The sequence below is a fragment of the Micromys minutus genome, assembly GCF_963924665.1.
Source record: "Micromys minutus genome assembly, chromosome: 7".
NCBI classification, from domain to species: Eukaryota; Metazoa; Chordata; class Mammalia; order Rodentia; family Muridae; genus Micromys; species Micromys minutus.
This window is the reverse complement of record NC_137976.1, coordinates 31,406,565-31,430,387: the sequence shown is the minus strand read 5'-3', so window position 1 is coordinate 31,430,387 and position 23,823 is coordinate 31,406,565.

The window sequence follows — 23,823 nt, the reverse complement described above, 5'->3', positions numbered from 1 at the left end:
GGAGTGCTCACAACAAAAACCTATCATGCCTGCCCTCTGAAAGACCCAACAAGCATCTAAGAGAGTCAAATGCTAATGTTTGCACCCAACCAATGAACAGAAGCTCATGACCCCTGTGACTGAATTATGGAAAAGTTGGAAAAAGTTGAGGAGAGTGACCCAGTAGGAGGACCAGCAATCCTGGAACCCTGAGATCTCTCACATACTGGATCACCAACCAGACAGCATACAACAGCTGATACAAGTTCCCAACGAATATAGAGCAGAGTACTGCCAGGTCTGGGTTCAGTCAGGGAAGATGCACATGTACTTGACCCTCAAGAGACTCGAGGCCCTAAGGAGTGTAGAGGTCAGGTTGGGAGGTCTTGGGTGGAGTGGGAACAGGAGTGGGCAAAGAGAAAGTTTGGGATGTGAAACAGTCGGAGAGTGGACAGGTAGAAGAATAAAATCTGCAGTGTAAATAAATAAAGGATGTATAGAAAATACAATAATGTGAAATGATAGAAATTTCATTTTGTTCCATATGTCGGAGTTGCTGTGGACATTTGCACATTACTTTGCAATGTGAGGATAAAATGCAGGTTTTTTTGTTCACTTTTGTTTTATTATAGACATGATCTTTTTGTAGTTTACATAGACTTCCACAGATATTTTCTTCCTAGTAAATATAAGATGTGACAGTATTTTCAGGGGAAAAGATTGTCTTGCTCAAAACTCTCGTGATGAACAAGATAGACTTGTATTTTGTGGTTTTCATAGAAAACCAACATTTCTCTCTACATTCATTGTTTCTTTACTGGCTGTCATTTAAAAATACAAGTGCCCATTTGGCTCAATGCCCTTTGGGTAGAAGAATGACAATCTTTTCCTAGAGAACCATTTAAGCTGTTTTTGCAGATCATTTGTTAAAAATGCTATCCGGCATTAAACTTACCCTTCTATAACACACACAGACACATAAACATACACACAAACACACAGAAAAACAATATACACCTATAAATATTCTTAAAAGAAAATTATTTGAATATTAATGTAAAAATCAATATGATATGTAACATCAAAATACTAAAAAATTAATTAGAAAATATTGGAGTTTCAGAATAAAGATATGGAAATAATCTCACTGATTAAAACCCCAGTTTTCTAATTAATATTAGGTTCTAGTAGACATTTCAATTACTTTCATGGATTCTTTGCTATCTGTTATGCCAGATCATTGTAAGATTACATATATATTCTTTTAACCACATATCTAGGTTGTCAGAGTTTTCTGAGAATTGGGGATGTAGCTCAGGCTACCCTCTTACCTACCACTCCAAAGCACTGGAATTATTATACAACAAGTTATATTGTCATTATAAGGAAATCATATCTAGGTGGACTTTTCAATTAACTACAAAATGTGAATGTATTTTATAAGTCAGGATTTCTTACTATTATTTTTTTTTTATTGAAAAACTTTATTTAAAAAAACAAAGATAAATGTACAAATTTTCAGCATTTTTGCATAAAACTATACAAATACATTTTTAAGGTTGTAATTAAGTATTTGTGCATACATATACATACACATATGTATATATGTAACAATAATATAGGAAAAGAGGCTATTAATTTGAGGGAATAGGAGAAAAACTAGGAGGGGCTGTAGGGAGGAAAGGGGGATGTGATGCAGATCTATTTTAATTAATATATATATATATATTTTTTTTTTTCTTGAACTTCACACAGTCTGTGAGTTGTTTCTGGGGGCCAGTATTCAGAGCTTTCTGGGGTTAGTATCCCATTATCAGTGACTGCATATTATGTCTGTTCTTTTGTGTACCAGGGCGATATAATGTAATTCATTCATGCTTTTATCTATTACTGAACAACACATAGTTAAATATTGGGTAATTTCATAGTGTATATGCACATAGCTGATTCAGAATACAATACTGTCACTTTAATACAATAATGAGTAAATACTAAAATAAAAGAGGATTAATCTTGTTGGAGTCCTTCTTTTAGATTTTTATTTTGAGTTACATCTACACTCAAATCTCCTTGTTTGAAGTCATTATAGAAATGTTATGAACTCCATGTAAAATTAGGATCATTTGCTTCATGTTGATCTTAATATTCAGTGGATAGCTTTTTAAAATCCCATTTTGTTTTGTATGTATTAGTAAATGAAACCACCCGCGTGTGTATACACTTCCACACAGTTATCTCCTGTCATCTCATCAGTGTCCTTCCTCCATGTCCCAGCACACTGTTCCTGGATCCCATCATTTTAACTACCTTATTTATTTTAGTCGTTTTCCATCTATCCCTTAAAACATATTTTGGGACAATTTTAAATTATAAAATATTTAAGAACTTCAGACTCCTCGTGCAGAGATCCCCTTTGATGGTATGACAGTCACCACTGCACTGTTCTGCTGGCCTTAGTCCTGGGCTTTCCAGGACTAAGTTCTTAAAGCTCTCTAGTGAATTCCTTTTCTTTTCTTTCTCTTTCTTTTTTACAGTTTTATTGGCTATTCTCTGTATTTACATTACAGTTCTTATACCCTTACCCACACTTTCTTCCTCCCCCTCAACTTGATTTCTCTCACCCAATCACCCGCACCACTTCCATGCATTGGATGGAGATGATATTGCTCTTCCCTTGAGGTTGCAAACCTTTCAGGTATTTCAGTTCTTTCTCTAGCTCTTTTATTGGGGTTCCGATGTTTAGTATGATGTTTAGCTGAAAGCATCCTCATCTGTATCTGTATGACTCTGAGAGAACCTTTGAGGAGACACCCATGTTTGGTTCCTGCCAGTAAATACTTCTTGTCATCAGCTTGGCTTTGGTGGTTGCATATGCTGTGGTTCTCCAGGCTAGTCAGTCTCTGTATATATTTTCTTCAATCCTAGCTCCTCCATTTGACATTGTATTTCTTTCTGTTTTGTTCTCCCTTCTAAGAAGGACTGAAACATCCAAATTCTGGTTTTTCTTCTTTTTGAGCTTCATAAGTTCTGTGGATGGTTTCTTGGGTATTCCAAGACCCCCCTTTTTCTTTTTCTTTATTTTTTTCTTTTTCTTTATTTTTTTCTTTTTTCTTTCTTTCTTTCTTTTTTTTTTTTTTGGGTGGTGGGGCTAGTATCCAGTTATAAGTGAATACATCCCATGAGTTTTCTTTTGTGTCTGGGTTACCTTGCTCAGGCTGATTGCTTCAAGTTCCATTCATTTGGCTAAGAATTTCACAAACTCATTTTTAATAGGTGAGTAGTATTCCATTGTGTATATGTACCAAAATTTCAGTATCTGTTCCTCTGTTGTAGGACATCTGGTTTCTTTCCAGCTTCTGGCTACTATAAATAAGGCTTCTGTAAACATTGTTGAATATATGTCCTTGTTAGATATTGGAGCTACTTTTGGGTATATGCCGAGGAGTGGTATAGCTGGGTCCTCAGGTAGCACTATGTCCAATTTTCTGAGGAACTGTCAGACTGATATCCAGAGTGGTTGCACCAGTTTACAACCCTGCCAAGAATGGAGAAGTGTTCCTTTTTCTCCACATCCTTGCCAGCATCTCCTGCCATCTGAATTTTTGATCTTAGCCATTCTGGCTGCTGTGAGGTAGAATCTTAGGGTTGTTTTGATTTGCATTTCCCTGATGACTAGGGATGTTGAGCATTTCTTTAGATGCTTCTCAGCCTTCCAGTATTTCTCCATTGAGAAGTTGCTCTATAGCTCTGTATCCCATTTTTAATAGTATTCTCTAGGTTATAAATTCTTGAGTTTTTTTTTTTTTTTTTTTTTTTGTATATATTGGATACTAGCCCTCTATCAGACGTAAGATTGGTAAAGATTTTTTTTCCCAATCGAAGACCCATTTCTGGGTCTCTGTTTCTATACCACTGGCATACCTGCCTGTCTCTGCACCAATGCAAGGAAGTTTTTATCACAATTCATCAGTAACATAGCTTGAGGTCAGGTATGCTGATTTCTACCAGAAGGTTTTTTTTTTTTTTTTTTTTTTTTTTTGAGAATGGTTTTGGTTTTTGCTATCCTGGGCTTTTTATTATTCCAAATGAATTTGTACATTCGTCTTTCTAACTCTATGAAGAACTGGGTTGGAATTTTGATGGGAATTGCATTGAATTTATAGATTGCCTTAGGCAAGATGGCCATTTTTACAATGTTGATCCTTCTAATCCATGAGCATGGGAGATCTTTCCATTTTATAAGGTCTTCTTCAATTTTCTTCTTCAGAGGCTTGATGTTCTTGTCATATAGATCCTTCACTTGCTTGGTTAGGGTCACTCCAAGGTAATTTATATACTTTGTGGCTATTGTGAAGGATGTCAATTCCCTAGTTTCTTTTTCACCCTATTTGTCCATTGAGTAGAGGAAAGCTACTGATTTGCTTGAATTAATTTTACATCCAGCCACTTTGCTGAAGGGGCTAATCAGCTGTAATAGTTCGCTAGTGGAATTTTTAGGGTCAGTTAAGTATATCATCTGTAAATAGTGGTATTTTGACTTCTTTTTTTTTCCAGTTTGTATACCTTTAGTCTCTATTTGTATCTTATTGCTCTGGCTAGTACTTCAAGTACTATATTGAATAGGTAATGAGAGAGAGGACAGCCTTGTCTAGTCCCTGATTCTAGTGGGATTGCTTCAAGTTTCTCACCATTTACTTTGATGCTGGCTACTAGTTTACTGTATATTGCTTTTACTATTTAAGTATGTGCCATGAATACCTGAACTTTCCAACACTTTTAACTTAAAGGGGTGTTGAATTTTGTCAAATAATTTCTCAGAATTTAAAGAGATAATAATGTGTTTTTTTTCCCCCCTTTGAGTTTGGTTATATAGTGGATGACATTAATGGATTTCCTTATATAGCCCATCCTTGTATCAATGGAATGAAGCCCACCTGATCATGGTGAATGATAATTTTGATGTGTTCTTGGATTCAGTTTGTAAGAATTTTATTGAGTATTTTTGCATAAATGTTCTTTAGGAAAATTTGTATAAAGTTATCTTTCTTTGCAGTATCTTTGTGCGGTTTAGAAATGAGTGTAATTGTGGCTTTGAAGAATGAGTTAGGTAGCATTCCCTCTGTTCTAGTTTGTGGAATATTTTGTACAGTGTTGGTATTAGATCTTCAATGAAGGTTTGATAGAATTCTGCACTCAACCCATTGGGTCCTGGGCTTTTTTTGGTTGGGAGCTTTTTGATGACTGCTATTTAGATATTTTATCTGACCCTGATTTAACTTTGGTACCTGGTATCTGTCTAGAAAATTTTCCATTTCCTCTAGATTTTCTACTTTTGTTGAGTATAAACTTTTGTAATAGTATCTGGTGATTTTTTTGAATTTTCTTAGTTTCTGTTGTTATGTCTCCTCTTTTATTTCTGATTTGGATACTCTGTCTGCACCTTCTGGTTAGTCTGGCTAAAGATTAATCAATCTTGTTGATTTTCTCAAAGAACCAGCTTTTGGTTTTGTTGATTCTTTGTATAGTTTTTTTGTCTCTATTTGGTTGATTTCAGCTCTGGGTCTAATTATTTTCTGCCATCTACTCCTGTTGAGTGTATCTGCTTCTTTTGTTCTAGAGCTTTCAGTTGTGCTGTCAAAATGTTAGTGTATGCTCTCTCCAGTTTCTTTTGGGAAGTGCTTAGTGACATGAGTTCTTCTCTTAGCACTGCTTTTGTTGTATGCCATAAGTTTAGGTATGTTGTCCCTTCAATTTTGTTAAATTCTTAAAGTCTTTAATTTCTTTCTTTATTTCTTCTTTTACTAAGCTGTAATTGACTAGAACATTGTTTAGCTTCCATGTGTATGTGGGCTTTTGTTTTTGTTGTATTATTGAAGACCCACCTTCATCCATGGTGATCTGATAGAATGCATGGAATTATTTAGATCTCCTTGTATCTGTTGAAGCCTGTTTCTTGACCAACTATATGGTCAATTTTGAAGAAGGTGTCATGACGTGCTGAGAAGAAGTTATATTCTTTTGTTTTAGGATGAAATATTTTATAGATATCTGTTAAATTTATTTGGTTCATAACTTCTGTAAGTTTCACTGTGTCTGTTCAGTTTCTGTGTCCATGATTTGTCCATTGATGATAGTGAGGTGTTGAAGTCTCCCACAATTATTGTGTGCAGTGAATTATGCTCTGAGATTTCATACAGTTTATTTTATGCATGTGGATGCTCTTGTATTTGGAGTATAGATGTTCAGCATTGAGAGTTCCTCTTGATAGATTGCTCCTTTGATAAGTAAAAAGTGTCCTTCCTTGTCTTTTTTGAAAACTTTTGGTTGAAAATTAATTTTATTTGATAATAGGATGGCTACTCAAGCTTCTTTCTTGGGACCATTTGCTTGGAAATTTTTTTTCCAACCCTTTAATCTGAGGTAGTTGCCTGTCTTTGTTGCTGGGATGAGGATGAGTTTCCTGTATGCAGCAAAATGCTGGATACCTTTTAAATATTTGGTCTGATAGTCTATGTCTTTTTATTGGAGAATTGAGTCCATTGATTTTAAGGGATATTAAGGAAAAGTGTTGTTTCCTGCTACTTTCGTTGTTAGAGATAGAGTTATGTTTTTGTGCTTTTCTTCTTTGGTGTTTGTTGCAGGATGATTAGTTTCTTGATTTTTCTAGAGTAACATTTTCTTCTCTGTGGCAGTGTTTTACATCTATTATCCTTTGTAGTCCTGGATTTGTGAACAGATATTGTGTAACATTTCTTTGTCCTGGAATATCTTGGTTTCTCCACCTAAGGTGATTGAGAGTTTTGCTGCATATAGTAAACTGGGACTTGATTTCCCTTGGGGGTCTATATGATATCAGTCCAGATTCTTCTAGCTTTTATAGTCTCGGTTGAAAAATCTGGTGTAATTCTGATCTGTATGCCTTTATATATTACCTGTACTTTTCCTCTTACTGCTTTTAGTATTCTTTCTCTGTTTTGAGCATTTGTTGTTTTGACTATATGAGTCAGGAAGAATTTCTTTTCTGGTCCAGTCTATTTGGGGTTCTGTAGGTTTCTTGTATGTTCATGATCATCTCTTTTTTTCAGGTTAGGAAAGTTATCTTCTATTATTTTGTTGAAGATATTTACTCTTCATTTCAGCTGATATTCTTTGCCCTCTTCTACACCTATTATCTCATTGTGTGTTAGATATCCTGGATGCTTTGGCTTAGAACCTTTTTGATTTTTGCATTTTCTATGACTGCTGTATCAATGATTTCTATGTTTTCTTCTGCTCCTGTAATTCTCTCCTCCATCTCTTAATTCTGTTGGTGATGCTAGTATCTGTGACTCCCAATGTCTTTCCTAGGTTTTCCAACTTCAGGATTGTGTCCTTTAGCTTTTTATTCATTGTTTCTATTTCTGATTTTAGTTTCTTAATCTGGTTGTTTTTGCTTTCCTTTAGCTTTTTAAGTGATTTTTTTTGTTTCCTCTTTAAGGGTTTCAACTTTTTTTTGTGTGTATGTATTCTCCTTCTTTTTCTGTACGTCTTTAAGTGTGTAATTTATGTGTTTCCCAAAGGTTTCTATCATCATCATGAAGTATGATTTTAAGTCTAAATCTTGCTTTTCTGATGAGTTGGGATATCCACTATTTTCAGTGGTGAGAGAACTGGTTTCTGCTGTTGCTAGATTGTCTTGTTTTCTGTATCTTAAAGTCTTGTGCTTGCTTCTTGCCATCTTGTTATAGGTGATCCTTAGTGATCTTGTTGTTTCTTACTGGATCTTGTCTCTGTTGTGGGTCTGGGGCCCATGGTCTCCAGGGGAAGATTGTTTCTGAGTGTTTCTCTTTCAGTATAGTTTAGAATTCCGATGGCAGAGCCTAGTCCTGATGTACCTGGGCCGGGTCTGGCCTTGGGCTGAAAGTGTGCACTCCCAGGTAGTACTACTGCCTGCACAGCGAGAGATCTGGGTGGCCTCTCCTGGGGTAGAACATGGGCAGAAGAAGTTGACTCACCCTTCCACTTAGAGTAGAAAGCTCTCCTGCAGCTCTTCTGAGCTCCCAGGGACCTGTGGTTGGGTGGAGTGCCGGTCCTAATGAAACTCTCTTGTGAATTTCTTTCTCACTGACACTTGGCTTTCACGGTCTTGACATTTTAGAAAACATCATCCAGTAATAGTGTATGAAATCCTCACTTTATATTTTCCTGTTGCTTCTCTATGTATATTTTCAGGTAATCCATTCGGAGGCAGATGAAGCCTCATATTTATTGCTCTGTGTTTCTCATTATACCCTACAATTGCCATAACATTCAGAATTAATCTAAAAAATATTTTCAAGTTTCTCCATGGCAATTTTATTTTTCTTCATTTAAAAACATAATTTGTAATAGCATAAAATAAAATGTTTTAGAGAAACATGCCTTGGAATGTGTGTGTGTGTGTGTGTGTAGAAAAACTAGTATGTGTTAATTTTATATATATATATATATATATATATATATATCTTTAAAATTAACCATCTTGAGTATAAGAACATATAGAGGTGCCTTGTGAGACCTGACTTCAAATAATGTTGAGAGAGCATAAAATGATGTTCATTCAAATTAAGAGAGAGAGAAAGAAAAGAACAATATTTTCTGCAATAAAAATGGATTAGTCTTTTGAAATAAATTACTTAAATCTTTACAATAAAAATAACATTGTAGCATTTAATCTTTTAAAACTTATTTCCCATATATTTTAAATTAATATCTAGCCTTGTGTTAAAACATGTTAAAAATCAAAACACAACCTTATACACCAATTTAGACTTAATTTCATACATGCAATTATGACATCTGAAACTCTATTCTCATTGTTTTGAGGAAATGTCCTTGGGCAAGCCTGCTTTGAGAAACAAAGGAGATGTTACAGTACTCTGACAGAATTTTCCCCTGATATTATTATTATCACATGGTCTTCATGATGGTGGACACGTCCCACTATTCTATTCCTAATACATGTGTGAAGAAGGGCTTTGTGGGAATGATGTAGATGATGTGGAGGACTAGATCTCCATTAATATCAAGATGATGGAGATGGCAAAGTGAGATACATTCACAATGCCTCAACCCTACACAAAGAATATAAACAGGCATTCCGAGGGAAGGAAAAATATTCATCCATAGGGAAGTTTATACCTGTTGGTTTTTTGGTACCCAATGGTAAGCTCTAAAAACATATACATGCAAGTTATATTATAAAGACCTAACAGGCTGTATTTACCAATATTTATGTATACACATATGTCATAATGACAAAAAGAGCCTACAAATTTGCAATAGATACAAGGAAAGGTATATGGGAGCATTTGAATGGAGTAATGGAAAAGAGAAATGTTATAATTATAATCTCAAAAATAAAAACATAAAATAAAACCAATTTCATCATTACACATATTTCTCTCATGATACAGATTTTTAAATATAAAAATCCAACAAAATGCTGTTCTAGCATCTTTAGGGAAAATAAAACATGGAATAATCTAATTGGAAATATGTTTAGAAAAATGAATGTTCTTTAAGATTTTATGAGGCTGTATGTGATTTTTATTCCTGTTTCATGTCACATCCTTCTAGAGAGATATTTTACCTTTGATACTACTTGAAATCAGAGGACGCATGAAAGAAAAGAGGGATCTTATAGGGCACATTGTCGGTTGGCTCCAGCCTTTTCAGGCTCTGCTGAACAGTCTGTGGAGAATGGAGCCTGAACGAAACAGCAAGCAGACATATTTTAACTTGCTTTCCAAGAGCGACAGGTGCAAAGAAGCTCGAGGAAAAAGCATTCATTATGGGTAAGGTTAAAATTAGGTACTTAGAAAGCGTCATCTAATTTCGGTCATTTATCATTCTGCTCAAAGCCCCTTTTGTACGACCGAATGCTGCAGCGCTTACTTTACTATTAGATCATGTCAGCTGCTCCAGGATCACTTGAAGCAGATGTTTCACAGACAGAGAGAGCCGGGCTGAGTCTAACGGAACCGTGGTAACTGCAAGTCACTTCTTGGCAGTTCTAGCAGTGATTGTGAGCATACCATGCAGGTGCGACCAAACACAGTGAAATATAGGATGGATTCCTGGACAAAGGGAAAAGTGATATTGGTGAGAGACTCTGAAAGGATTTTATTCCCAGTGGGTTAGAAACTTCAAGCTGAGGCTCCCTGTAATGAGGTTAAAAGTATTTCTTCCACTATGAAGGGGAAGAGCAAAAACCAGGACGTATTGAGCTAAATATACTTTCTTGCATTTTCCAAATCAACATAAAAATGGAACCAGAAGAATGGATGAATGATTGTCACTTACATGATTAGACAGTATATTATTGCCTTCTTGAAGTACCTCTGCTATAACACATTATATATTTTTGCATACTAAAGCATAAGAATGTGCATATATGTATGTCAAAGAGAACTTAGAAAACTTTGAAATGCTGATCATGTAACATAACCACATTAACCAAGTGCTTATTATACTTCAAGTTATGAAGTTTATATGAAATAAATTTTTTTTCATTTACAAAAAAAATTGCATGAAAGTATCTTTTAAAAGAAACTAATTCAATTTCTAGTTTTTAAAATATTTTCTTGGTTATTCTATTTATTTACATTTCAAATGTTATTCCCCTTCCCAGTTTCTCTTCCACCCTCACCCTTGCTCCCCTGCCTCTATAAGGGTGCTCCCCCACCTGCCCACCCACTTCTATCAGTGCCCTAGCATTCCCCTATACTGGGTCATCCAGCATCCACAGGACCAAGGGGCTCCCCTCCCACTGATGCCAGACAATGCCATCCTCTGCTACATATTCAGCTGGAGCCATGATCCCCCTCCACCATGTACTCTTCAGTTGGTGGTTTAGTCCCTGGGAGCTTTTGCGGTCTGGCTGGTTGACATTATTACAACAATAATTCCAAGATTTTATTTGAACTACATAAAAGTGTAACAGTTGTTCAAGTACAAGGAGCTTTTAGAAAGAAGTATTGTAACTTTTATTGTCAATACTTTTCAAACAGTCTTCCTTAGAAATTTATATTTTCCATATTATTGGGGTTTTTTTGGAATATGTGGACAAACACCTATTTATCCATCCCAGTTAAGGCACTGATGAGAAAACAAAGAAATGATTCCGTCCACAGTTAGCTCAAAACAGTGAGTTTGTCTGGAGTTAGCTGTAAGAACATGGATGAGGTCATACCAACATGAGCAGGGACAACTCGCTGCTGGTGGCCCCACTGAGGAAAGTCTTCCTCCAGCAAATGGTTCACACTTACGATTTCTCCAGACAAGGGCAGATCTTGCCCCATTAGTGCACAGCCTTATGACTTTGTCTTGTATCTCCTCTTAAACTCCACTTCCCACTCATGAAGAAAAGCTTGTATGTCTAAGCTTGTGAGCATCTCATGTGGGTAACTACTGTAGTTCTGACTAAAGGTTATAGTGATCATGGATTGACAGGAGGGTAAAATTCAATGGAAATACCTACACTTATGTAATTTCCCCATAATTCATTCATTTACTCATTCATTACTCATTTACTTTACCACTTTCTGACTCTGGAATTTCAAATTCATATTTCCGAAGAACACGGAGAAGATATTTTTGGACATTGTTACAGTCTAAAAATCTAGGGATTTGTATGGTTTTCTGGGTTCCCGTGAGAATGGCTAAAAACAACAGCAATGTATACTGTAACAGCTACACAGATTGCATTCCCTCCCATGGCTCAAGTGCAGAATCATTCTGTGGTGTTTTAGCTTCTGGTAGCTACAAGTATTCTTTAGCTTTTGGGAGTGTAACCATGACCTCCCTCTGCCTCTTTACAAGGTCTTCTCCACATTTTCCCTGTGTCTTTTGCTCCTCTGTTTTATGAAATGATATTTTAGTTGGATCTATAGCTGACCCAAGTAATCAAAGACTATCTCACCTTAGATTTTAATTATATCCACTAAGGCAGTTTTCCACTATCAAGTCAAATTCATTAGTTCTCAAATATAATTGCTTTGGAGATTTCTATCTAACTATGTGAAGATCCTGTGGAGGCTCAGTGCCCCAGCAGAGGTGAATGCTAGGGAGGTGAGGCAGAAGTGGGTAAGTGGGTGGGTGGAGGAGGGAGCACACTCATAGAAGATGGGGGATTGGTGGGATAGGTTTATGGAGGGGAAAACAAGACGGGATAACAATTGAAATGTAAATAAATGAAATAACCAATAAAAACCTTAGAAACATTGAACACACAACATGACTACTTTAACCAAATACTTATTATTATAATTCAAGTCATACACGTATTGTATATTTTAAGTTGCCATACTCCATATATAAGCCTCATGTGGCTACCATATTTGTGAATTCTTACTTGTCTATGCTGAACAGGGAAACTGCACAAAAATGCTGATCAATCTCACCAGTAAGCACACTGTTAGGTTCACCTGCTTTTATTTGGAAAGTTCTCCAATAAAATAAATTGTATATTAATTTTTTCTTGCACAATTTTTCATCACATTACACATCAATTTTTTAAAACTTGTTAGGTTTGTAAACTATAGTGGCCAAATGGACTCTGCCTTGTTAGCCTTGGGCTCTAAGGCTAATATGGTTGCTTTGGAATGATTCTATTCATGAATAGAAATCTCTAAAATCAAACATGTGGTAGTAAGAAGAGTTAGTAATTTATTATTATGGTGTGAAAATACCAGGTCAATTCTTGTGTAGAGAAGTATGAGAAGTGTGTTGGAGCTAAAGCGAGGGGAAGGAAGCATACACACTATTTTCTGACCTCTCATGCATTGGCTTTGCTGTGGTTTTCTAACTTATATTATTTTTTTGCCTAAGTAGAAAAGATCATGCAGAAACCTATGTTATTTTTTTATCGTTATTGTATAGGACACATGGTGTGAAAATCCCAACCACTGGAGTTTAACATCACCTATAAAACTGATATTACATTCTCCAAGGTACCATTTGTGAGCCCTGTCTGCTGGCCCTTTGTGACTTTGTGGATATCTCTGTCACCTAAGAAAATTTAATTTGTCCTGAGTTGTGTTCTAGACCCCTTCCTTTGGATTATGTTAAAGTCTGATGTTTTTCTCTGGGTTTTTCAGCAAGCTACCATTACCTGAAGTAATATTTTCATTTTAGTTCCATATTATTTTTTTCTCTATTAATCACTATTTCCCTACAAGTATCTACACATTTTGCTAACCAGAGTGACTCAAAAATATCTCTGTATCTAATTATCTCTTAACTATGCTCATTGTTTGTTGTAAATTTTTATACTTATCTTATTATGTAATGTTTTCATGTTTCAAAGCCATGACCATAAAATCACATTTCCTAAGGATAAAATAATTCTATATCGATTTTTTAAAAATATGTTGTGAAAGCAGACTTAACTGTTCCATCCCACGTCATTCCAACGTTGAACTGAGAAGTTAGGATTTTAATGTCCGTCTAAATCACAGAATTAAAGTCCTAGGTCCTCATAGCCCTCTCTGACCTGTCATTTGAGTATAGAGTGTATAGCATGTCCCTGTAAAACTCCCAACATATTTTAAAAATAATTTCCTCTGTTTTTTTTTCTTTCACCCCAGGGAACAGTTTTAGGCAAAACATTTCCATATGGAAGGAGTGAGTCGGTTTAACGAGCTGTATAGCATCACTCATGAATAGTATTAAAATCTCAAGAGCCTAACTTGGGCTTGAAAAGCAGGGTGTATAAAAGCATCTTGGTTTTGAATATGTTCACATATTGTCAGAAAAGGAAATGCTACAAACGTAATTATAAGCCACCCCAAAGACCATTTTATAAAGCCCACCATTATAAGCTCTTGCTAGAGCACTGGTACTCCTATTTTCAGGGCAAAGAAAAAAAAATCATCACAATAGGGTCGGGTGCAGTTATCTGGACAAATACAGTCAGAATGTACATTCCATGTTTAATCCATTCATAAATGGTGAAAATGAGCCTGGAAAAGATGAACAGGCTTTTATTAGTGATACAGTAATCATTGGTCAATTACTAAAATTAAAAAAGAAAAATGTGTACTTTCCTTACTCTGGTTGCTTAGAAACGAGTAGCTAGGCAATGGCTCAAAGCGTTGTGTGCACAGGTGATCTGAAGTAGCTGATGCACTTTACTAGTAACAGATGCTCAGGCTCCGTGCCCACATAGGATTCTGGTTCACACTATTCAACTTTTTCAAAGCCCCCAGGTGATTTGAATGTGTCAGCAGATTGGAGAGCCCAGGTCTGTTCAAAAGCAATGATTACCAAAGTCTAGCATGTAAGAACTCCATAGAAGCTTAATAAAATTTACTCTCTGGTGCCAGCCGTCCACAGACTTTGATGGAGTAGTTGTAAATACAGGTTTCATAATTGCATTTTTGGGAGCATCCCAGGGGATCATATGCCCATGTTCTATGTACTTTACTAGCTGAGAAAAAAAAATAAGGTAGAATCCTTAGGGAAAAGCCTTACCAATTCAAACACTGTTTTATACAAGATTGATTCATAAGAAAGTTTATCTTGGCTTACATAATCACACTCATATGGAGTTTTCCTTTATGATGTGGATAAATTTACTTGAAAATTCCATCCTTTTTTTTTTTTTTTTAGATAAAGAAAGCAAATAACAGATTGCTGACATGACTTCCTTAACCCTGTAGAAGTGACATTTCACTCCTGTGTTCAATTCTGGTTTGTTTATTCACTATTATTTAACTTCACAGACATTTACAAGTGTGAACAATAGTATTAAAAGCATCTAAACATGTAAAGTTGAAATTTTCAAATCTGACTAATCAACTTATGGCAACCTAGTTCTAGGTTAAAAATCTGATGCTAAAATACCATAGATATCTGATGTCAGAGTTTAGCCAGCCCAAGAATATCACACCTCTAAAAGTACATATTTTTATTAAAAAATTTGTTCATATAATATATTGTAATTACAGGATCTTCTCCTGAAACACCTCTCAGATCCTTTCTACTCATCCAACTCCACATCCCTTTTCTATCTTTTTATAAAACAAACCAGAAAATTATAATTTTTTTAAAGAAAAAAAGAAGATACACACACAATTCATATAAACCCAAAACTTAAAACTACAATGAATAAGCAAAAAGAGAGAAAGAGAGAGAGAGACAGACAGACAGAGAGAGAGAGAGAGAGAGAGAGAGAGAGAGAGAGAGAGAGAGAGAGAGAGAGAACAAGAAAAAAATAAAGAAATAGAACAAACAAACACTAGTAAAACAAAAATTGCAAAACAAACAATATAAAACAAAATGTCTACAAAAATAACTTTCAGTTTACTTTGTGTTGACCATTTATTGCTGGGCATTGTGTTTGTTCTGCAGTGTGGTTTGTATACCCAGTGAGAGTCCATTGGACCCCATCCATTTTTCTTTTGTAAGTGTATGTCAGTTAGAGATAGCTTCATGGGTAAGGATGGGAGCTCATGTTCACTTTCCCCTCCCAACAGAGACCTTATCTGGCTTAGGCCGTGTGCATGTTACCACAGTCTCTAACAGTGCCCTCATTCTCTCTGGCTCTTACAGTTTTTTCACCTGCTCCTGCATAGAGCTTTCTGAGCCTGTAGAGGAGGGGTTGATGAAGACATGCTACTCAGCACAGTGTGTCTCAAAGTCTCTCTGCACAGTGCCATGCAGTGGGTCTCTGTATTAATTCCCATCTAGTGTAAGAGAAACTCCTCTGATGATGGCTGAGTGAGACACTGACCTGCGGGTATAGCAGAAGGCAATTCGGTGTTTCAATATTCATTTAAGAAACAGCAGTACCTGATTTTCCCCTATGCCTTGGCCACTAAGACTAATCTAAGATAATTGGCCATCTGATCATTGTCAAGCAAAAGCTTCCTCTCATGGAGTGGGCATTTAAAGCTAATCAGATAATGCTTGGTAACTTCCATAATGTTTGTGTCACTATTGTACAGGCATATGAAGCAGGAAGGTTACCATAGGCTTTGTATCTGAACCCCGTCCATAATATGCACTAGCTCTGTGAGTGACCCTATGGAAAATACACAATTTCTCTTCCCCAGGTGCCTCTTTAGTTACATAGTGATAATGGTTCCCATATATATTCTGTCTCTCCCAAGACTTGTAAAATTCTATGGATTAATTTTTTTAGAAACTCTTCAAAATTAGTTGGTATAATGCCAATCACTATACAATTTTAAATTATCAGTTTGTCACTTGACACGTAGCAATGGATATTTGTAAACTCTATAATTGGTCTTGATACTCTCATTAAAGTCATATATAAAATGCATTTTAATTAACACCTTTTTCTTTCTTAATTTGAGTTTGACTATAAGGTACCATGAAAATATGTTTCCATTTAGTCAAATGAGTTGGAATTGCATAATAAAGATATATTCCTTAAAATGAAAATGTTCTGCTTTACCTGTGACTATGATTTCTGAATAGCAGAAGAATTAAGAGAAGAGAAAATGCACGTCTCTGTATTAAAAATATTTTAAAAGTAAAGCTAATGTTCCGTTTCAGTAAGGAGAAAGAAGTGCTTTCAGGGTCATTGTGAAGGCTTGGAGAAGCTGAGCTGGCTCTTAAGCAATCATTGCTATAACACTATAGACACACCAGAAATAGAGTGTAAAAGAAAGCCTGTTAGGAGATATGCTCTTTACATAGATCCCAAGAAAAAATAATCCCTCAATCACGTCAAAGCACCCTTACTCACTGAGCTCTAAAAGCTCTCCTGACATTTCTCATCAGCAGGGACACCCAGGAGCAATATCCAGTTCCTGAACCACCTGGAAGTAAGGCTCTAATGACATTGGATGGAAGCCACGAAGCATGAAGACTCTGCCAATGTAATGGGCAACTCTGAAATGATAATGCTTACGGTCTGAAAGGAGGATTTTAAAGTCTATTTTTAGGGTTGTGTATAATGGTCATTTCTTAGCAACTTCACCTCATCCCCTACTGCAGATTACTGGCTCTGTCTTCTCAACTCTCCTCCCTAAATCACTCAAACACAGAACCTAGTGAATGCGTGACTGTACATGGCATCTCTGACTGTGTCTTCTCCAGCTGAGCACAGAATCAAGATCTACAAATGAATGAAACTATTTTTGAAGTATGAAGGAGAATTTTGTCAGTGGTATCTGTCTAATGAGGTATTCCGTGGCTGCATTATATGCCACAATTCTACAGACAACACTAGACTAATTTGGAAAGTGATACCCCATGTCCAGCTCAGCTATACAGTACTCACTGGCACACATAGGCCCTGGGTTCAATCCCTATTTCCACAAAACAGAAGAACCTAGAAGTCCAGATTCTTGAAGAAATATTTTATTTTATCCCCAAACAATTATGCCTTTATTGAGGTAAAGTGTGCACCCTCTTCCCTGATGTTCTTACTGAAAATTGTTGTCTTTTCCTCAGAAACAGTTGTGGTTTTCACTGTTGGCTATTTTGTTTTGTTTCCCTTCTGTTACTGTAGTTGCTTTATGAGAACAGTGAGGGCCTGGAGCATCCGCTTAATGGACTAGCTTCCCGAGCATCCTAAACCAAAAATAAGAGGAGGAAGCATACAGAAGTCACTATGCCATTTTTAGAGAGCTGTTCATTTCCTGCTTTTGCAGGATTTCTGTTCATATTTACTAAATTCTGGTTTCTTTATGTCAGCCTAAAATACTGGGCATGGAAATATATTTGAATGCTTTAAGGTTAGGAAATACGTGTTTCAAATCTAATCTTCAAGCTTTACTTTTTAAAAAGTCTTCTATAAGACTTGGGTGACTATGAAAACTGGTAGATGTTTTTAGTTAAATGTTTTATTTATTTATTTATTTTTATTAATTACATGTGAGGTTCAACTCAGTACAGTTTAGTTTGTAGAATGAATCTTTTTTTTTTTCAGGCCAGCTCTTCCCATTGGGTTTTCACAGCCACTTGGTGGCAATGTTGTAGAAAGGATTCAGCAGCAGGTGGGGGTTAGACAGACAGAGGCCCTTCCCAGTACTTGGGTGAGCACTGTGATTTACTGAATTACAGTCCACAGTTATGTCTTAATTATTTAGAGAGCCTTCTACCCCAGACTGGTTCAAATTTCTAATGGCAGAATGACAAAAAGGTCACAAATACTTTCTACAAATGCATCCACAAAACAAGCGACATGCAAGATGAATTAAGGAATCTTTCGATTTTCTTCAAAAGTAATTAGAAAATTAGAGGAAATGTAAAGTAATTTAATAAATAATGTAAATTAAAAACTCAAATTGTTCATGTAGTATGAAAAGCAAGGCAAGTACTTCAAAATGCTTGTCTAATTTACCACCATAGTTTTCTTATCCTATTCAGTATTTGCTCTGACATGCTGAATCCAAAGTGCTCTCATTCCTCCCATCGAGCCTGTTCTTTTAACACCTCCTTTTCCATGTTTACATTCTTTCCCGCAGTCCTAGTAGCCTCTCATTCCAGTACCCCAAACCTACACAGGAGGTTGTCTCTCCTTCCTCATCTTAGCATCAACATTCTTCACTCCTTACTTCTCACCAAAAACGTTGCAACTTTCTTAAGCTATGAGCACTGTGGAAGCCTGTTTCTACTGAAGATTTTCAGGATGGCGTGTTCATTAATTTCTTGGTGTTACCCTGCTTGTGCCTCTGTAGAAGCAGGGCTATAGCAGAGATGACATTCTTTAGATGTTGTAGACATGATAAGTATCCTATGGTATTCAAGTTCATGATATTTATATTTCAGTAAGCAATGAAATAAAATAAATAATTTTATCAATTTCTTTGTGTGTCTGTGATGTGTGTTTGGGTGTGTCTAGTGTGTGTGTATGTATGTGTGTGTATGCATTATTTGATGAGGACATGAATCTATCACTACAACTAAGTACCTGGAAATACTAAAAGTATTTAAAAAATTTAAAAGTTATGTATAATAAGTTTTAAGTCTGGATAACAACCCATAAGGTAGATATTATACTCACTTAAAGTATGAAACTTACAGGTTTAGAGCAATTATACCAATAAATCCTAAGGCAGGTACTTAGATTTTTAGCAAATGGGATCCAGAGTATACAGTTTTAACCACTACATAAATTTGTTTCTCTTTATATGCAGAGTAGAAATGTGTGTTAATTAACAAAGTATACAAATATTCCAACAACTTTTATGACTCAAAGAAAGACTGTTTTGTAGTTAATAAACTCCTATATGTATATTGTTCAAGGAATTACTGTGAATTTTCCGTTTTTAGATATAAACCTTACAAGGAAGACGATACTTAAGTTTTTCTGAATTATGTTCTATTTCCAGTATGTGTTAGAACTAAAGAAGTGTTTTTTGGTTTTTTTTTTTTTTTTTTTTTTTTTTTTGGTTGAAAATTCTTGTTGATTTGATTAAATAAAAGTGCAGCTCAAAGTTATCTGTTCAATATTTCTCATAATATATATAATCTGACTTCTTGTCAAAATATTGATAGGTAAATACAGTCTTACATTCAAACAACTAAGTAAAACTTGGTCTTCCTAGAAGATTTAAGCCTTGAGAAATGAACTCAAGGGAATGCTGACAGTCTTGCTATTTCAGTTCTCTATCTTCTGGCCACACATGCTGGTATTCTGTTAGACTGCACTCGGGATGAGACCCTTCTGTATGTGGGAAGTGGCCTTGTGTTAAGCTGTCTGCTCTCTGCTAGTCTCCGGTGTCATCTCTCCTTCCATCCTTGACTATTGCCCTAGACACAGGGTGCAGGCTTTTCTCAAGCCCTGCTTTTCTCAAGCCCTTCTTTTCTGTGACTAATGTCACATCCTAAAATTGTCCCTAAATGCGTCTTATTTTGTCCTCCCTGATTGTTTTAGGATTTTTTTTTTTAAATAACAAGAGATTTCAGTGCAATTAGTAGTCATTGGCTCAATGGTTACTGTTTTGTTTTCTCCTGCACTATAAACACTTTGAGCTCTGTGACACATAGTCTGGCATAGTGATTGAATTTATTGATTAGTACATTGTGTAAATGAATGATTTTTGATGTTTAACCTGAGTTAAGTGTAGGTGTTTAATTTTTTTTTTTTTTACAAACTACTAAACACACCAAAAATGTTTTGCAACCATGGAGAAATTGGTATATAACTTAGTTGTCCCATTATTTTTAATGTAGTTTTGGAACAGGTGGAATATATAAAAAATGGGTTAATTTTGAAACCAATTCTTTATGCATTTTTTTCTTTGTGTCTACAGGTTCCACATTTGTGGATTTAACCTTTCAGCAATGGAATGCATGTTGCTCAATTGCATCTGTATGGAATGTGTATGGACATTTTTTCTTGTCATTATTGCCTAAACATTGTGGTATAGCAACTATTTACATATCATTTACAATATACTATGCACAACAAGTAATCTAGAGAAGATTTAAAGTGTACAGGAGGATGTATGTGGGTTATATGCAAATACAATACCATTTTATGTGAGGGACTTGACCGCCACTAAATTTAGGTATCTGGGAAATTCTGAAATCAATCAATGAAGGGTATGATGCAATTCTGTATTAAATTTCTTGATCTGATACATTTCATGAAGAGTGAAATGAATACGTGCATTTCACAATTAATCAGCTTAAGTTATGTTTTATTCAAAGTACAAACCTAGGTTAATTCTTTTTGACAGACTTACAAACATTTTTCTTTCATGCATCAGCAGAGTTATATGAAGTCAGTAAGAGTTCTACTAAAGTAGGAGCCATGTGGTAAAGGTTCACTGATAATATATTAAATATATAAATGCTGCATAGAAGACAAAATTTTTCCTTGATTCTAGGCATTTTATTTTCTAACTCTGTTTATTCTACCCCTTCTTACAAATGTGAGCTCTAAAGTTCTCCGAATGTTACCTAAATTTCAGAGTTGAGACTGAGCATATACTCTGACCTAATGAATATCTATCCTCGGTGCATGAAGTTAAGATAGCTGTGAAGTAGTCCTTTACAAATGATGCTGTGTTCATTAGAGTAAGGCTTACTAACATTATCATCAATGTATACATTATATAACTAAGACAAATAGATTTTAAAGGTCATAAAAATAAATTTTTATCAATTCTTTACAATATTCCTTCTTTGTATATAATTATAAAATTTCATGCAATATGATGGATGGCCTACTTTCTTATAACATAAGTAAATTGAGATCAATGTAAATTGATTCAGAAGTGCATGGTGTCTCTTTTTTCCCCTTCTAAGTGAGATGCAAGCATCCTTACTTATACCTTCCTTCATGTTGAGCTTCTTTGTGTCTGTGAGTGTAACATGGATATCCTTCCTGTATTTTATGGATAATACCCACTTACAACTGTGTACATACTATGCAAGTCCCTTTGAGACTGGGTTACTCATTCAGGATGATATTGTCAAGTTCTATCCATTTGCCTGAAAAATTCAGAATGTGGTATTTTTAATAGCTGAGTAGTATTCCACTGTGTAGATGTACCACATTTTAAAATCCATTCTTCAGTTGAGGGACATCTAGGTTGTTTCTCATTTCTGGCTATTATAAGTAAAGTTGCTATTAACAAAGTTGAGCACATGCCTTTGTGGGATCACCTTTTAGGTATATTCCCAAGAGTAATATAGGTGGGTCTTGGCACATGATATATTAACAGAAACCTTAGACTGAAATATTTGTGAAAGAAAAGGGATTCAAGTTTGAGTTTGAAGCTGTGAAATTGAATGTAGACTCCTGGCAATGTATGATCAATGTAAGATGTAATAGTTTGTGACTTAAATATTAGAATGAAGAAGACATTTCAGTAAATAAGTGGATGCCACTTTGGGGGGAGAAGGTATTGCTGGCAAAAGAGGACTGTCACAAAAGTATTACATTAAAATACAGAAAGAACTTGAAAAAACAATCTAAAGAAAGAACAAAACACACTATGAACAAAAATGTTTCTCGGGTTTCTAGTTTGGACAAACGCAAGAGTACTGTTATTGCAATGCTCTCCAAATACTTTTCTCAGCTTTGAAAATATAAGCATGTAAGTACCAAGAAACACATTAATAAACATTTTTATGCTGAAATAAAAAAATACACTGATGAATGGGAAGTAGGAAATTTATTTTTCTGAAATTTTCTTCTCGTTAATCGTTGACTTAATAATAAGGCATTTTATATTAAAAAATGAATGATAAGTAGAAAATCTATTAGGGAAAATATTTTATAAAAGCAGGAAGTAAATGAATCTCACTAGGTCCAGAAAATGCCTGGTGCAAAATTCACAAGGTAATTTTGTGGGACTATATAAGCAGAAATAATTATTTTTAAGAAGAGACTCTCTGACCAGCAGAAATTCCTGGAAGTTGGCTCCCAGGTGTAAATGTCAAGAGCTCTAACTTGCTGTATGCTAAGGTTTGGTGATATAGCAGCCTTTGGTTCATCCATGGCCATATGAGTAGCCTTAGATAATTCACTGATACATTCCACTGGACTTGAGTGGAATAGTTCCGTGTTGGCAGTTGCATCTGTGCCTATTATTCCAAGGGGAGCATGAGTCATACAGCAGCTGAGCAATGACTCTGTTTTTGAAGCCTTTGGTGCATTGCACAGGAAAATGAAATCCTTTAAGTATTTTATATGTTTTATTTTATAATAAAGTAGAATTTATTTTATGTGGTGCTGGACTTTGATTGCAAATCAAAGTCACAGTAATTTGTCATCTGAAAGAGCCTGATTTTTGCTCAATGTCAGTGTTCCACTGTGTCAGCCCAAGTTGAAGCCTTGAACACTTACAAGAATACAGATTTTGACATAAGCATCTTACCACATGTATCCTAAACACAAAACAACTCTCAAGTGCATCTCTAAGACATATCACTAGTCACATTATTGCTATTTTTATTTGAAAAATATTAGCTGTGTGTTGAGATTTCAATAAATATTCTTTTAATACTGGTAAGAAATTAATAATACATGATTGTTAAAAAATAATTTTAATTTTAGAATATTAATTTAAAATGGAAGTAACAATATGATAAATCAATTTTATACAAATTATAATTTTAATTACAAGCAGGAGGTAGTTAAAAAGATTAAATTATATTCTATAAAGCTTTTACTTTTAAATGAGAACTCCTGAGAAATAACCAATTTTAGCTACCAACATGTAGAAGTAAAGGGTCAATGTTGTCAGAGAGTTGGGGGAAGAAGGGATTGTGGACTAATAGTTCTGAGTTCTTCCAGGACATGAAAATATTAAGATGTGCCAGAAAATTCCGTTTGGATCACTGACCACGGTTTAATGAGTGTACGTTAAATCTCTATAACTTCAAAGATTCAAATAAATAATCTCTAGGATACTAGATGTTCTGAATAGTATGATTCCATGACTTTAATCACATTTTACTACATTTAGAAGAAGACCATGGCTACCTGATTCCAGATTCTGCCATAACAGACAGACAGGTCCAAATGAAAAAGAAGGTTCTTGTGTGGGCGTTACCCTGATGAATGAAGGGTTTACACATGCTGGGGCAGAAAGTCCACTTAGTACAATTACAACTGGCTCCTCCCCTTAGTATTAAAACTTAATTGAAAGCAAATTATAATAAATGTTCCCAGTTTAAGAAACTGTTCACTTTGAACTCGTTTAACTGAAACAAAAATTTGGCAGGTGAAAGTATAAAACTAATGAACTTTCCACGATTTTATACTGCCCATTTTAAACATTTTTTTTAATTTTACTTTATTTTGAATCTCTTTTTTCCCCAGGATTCAAGGAGTTCATATCACCTTTGGCTGCTCCACCCAGGCTTCCTTCCGAAGCATTTTATCCTTCC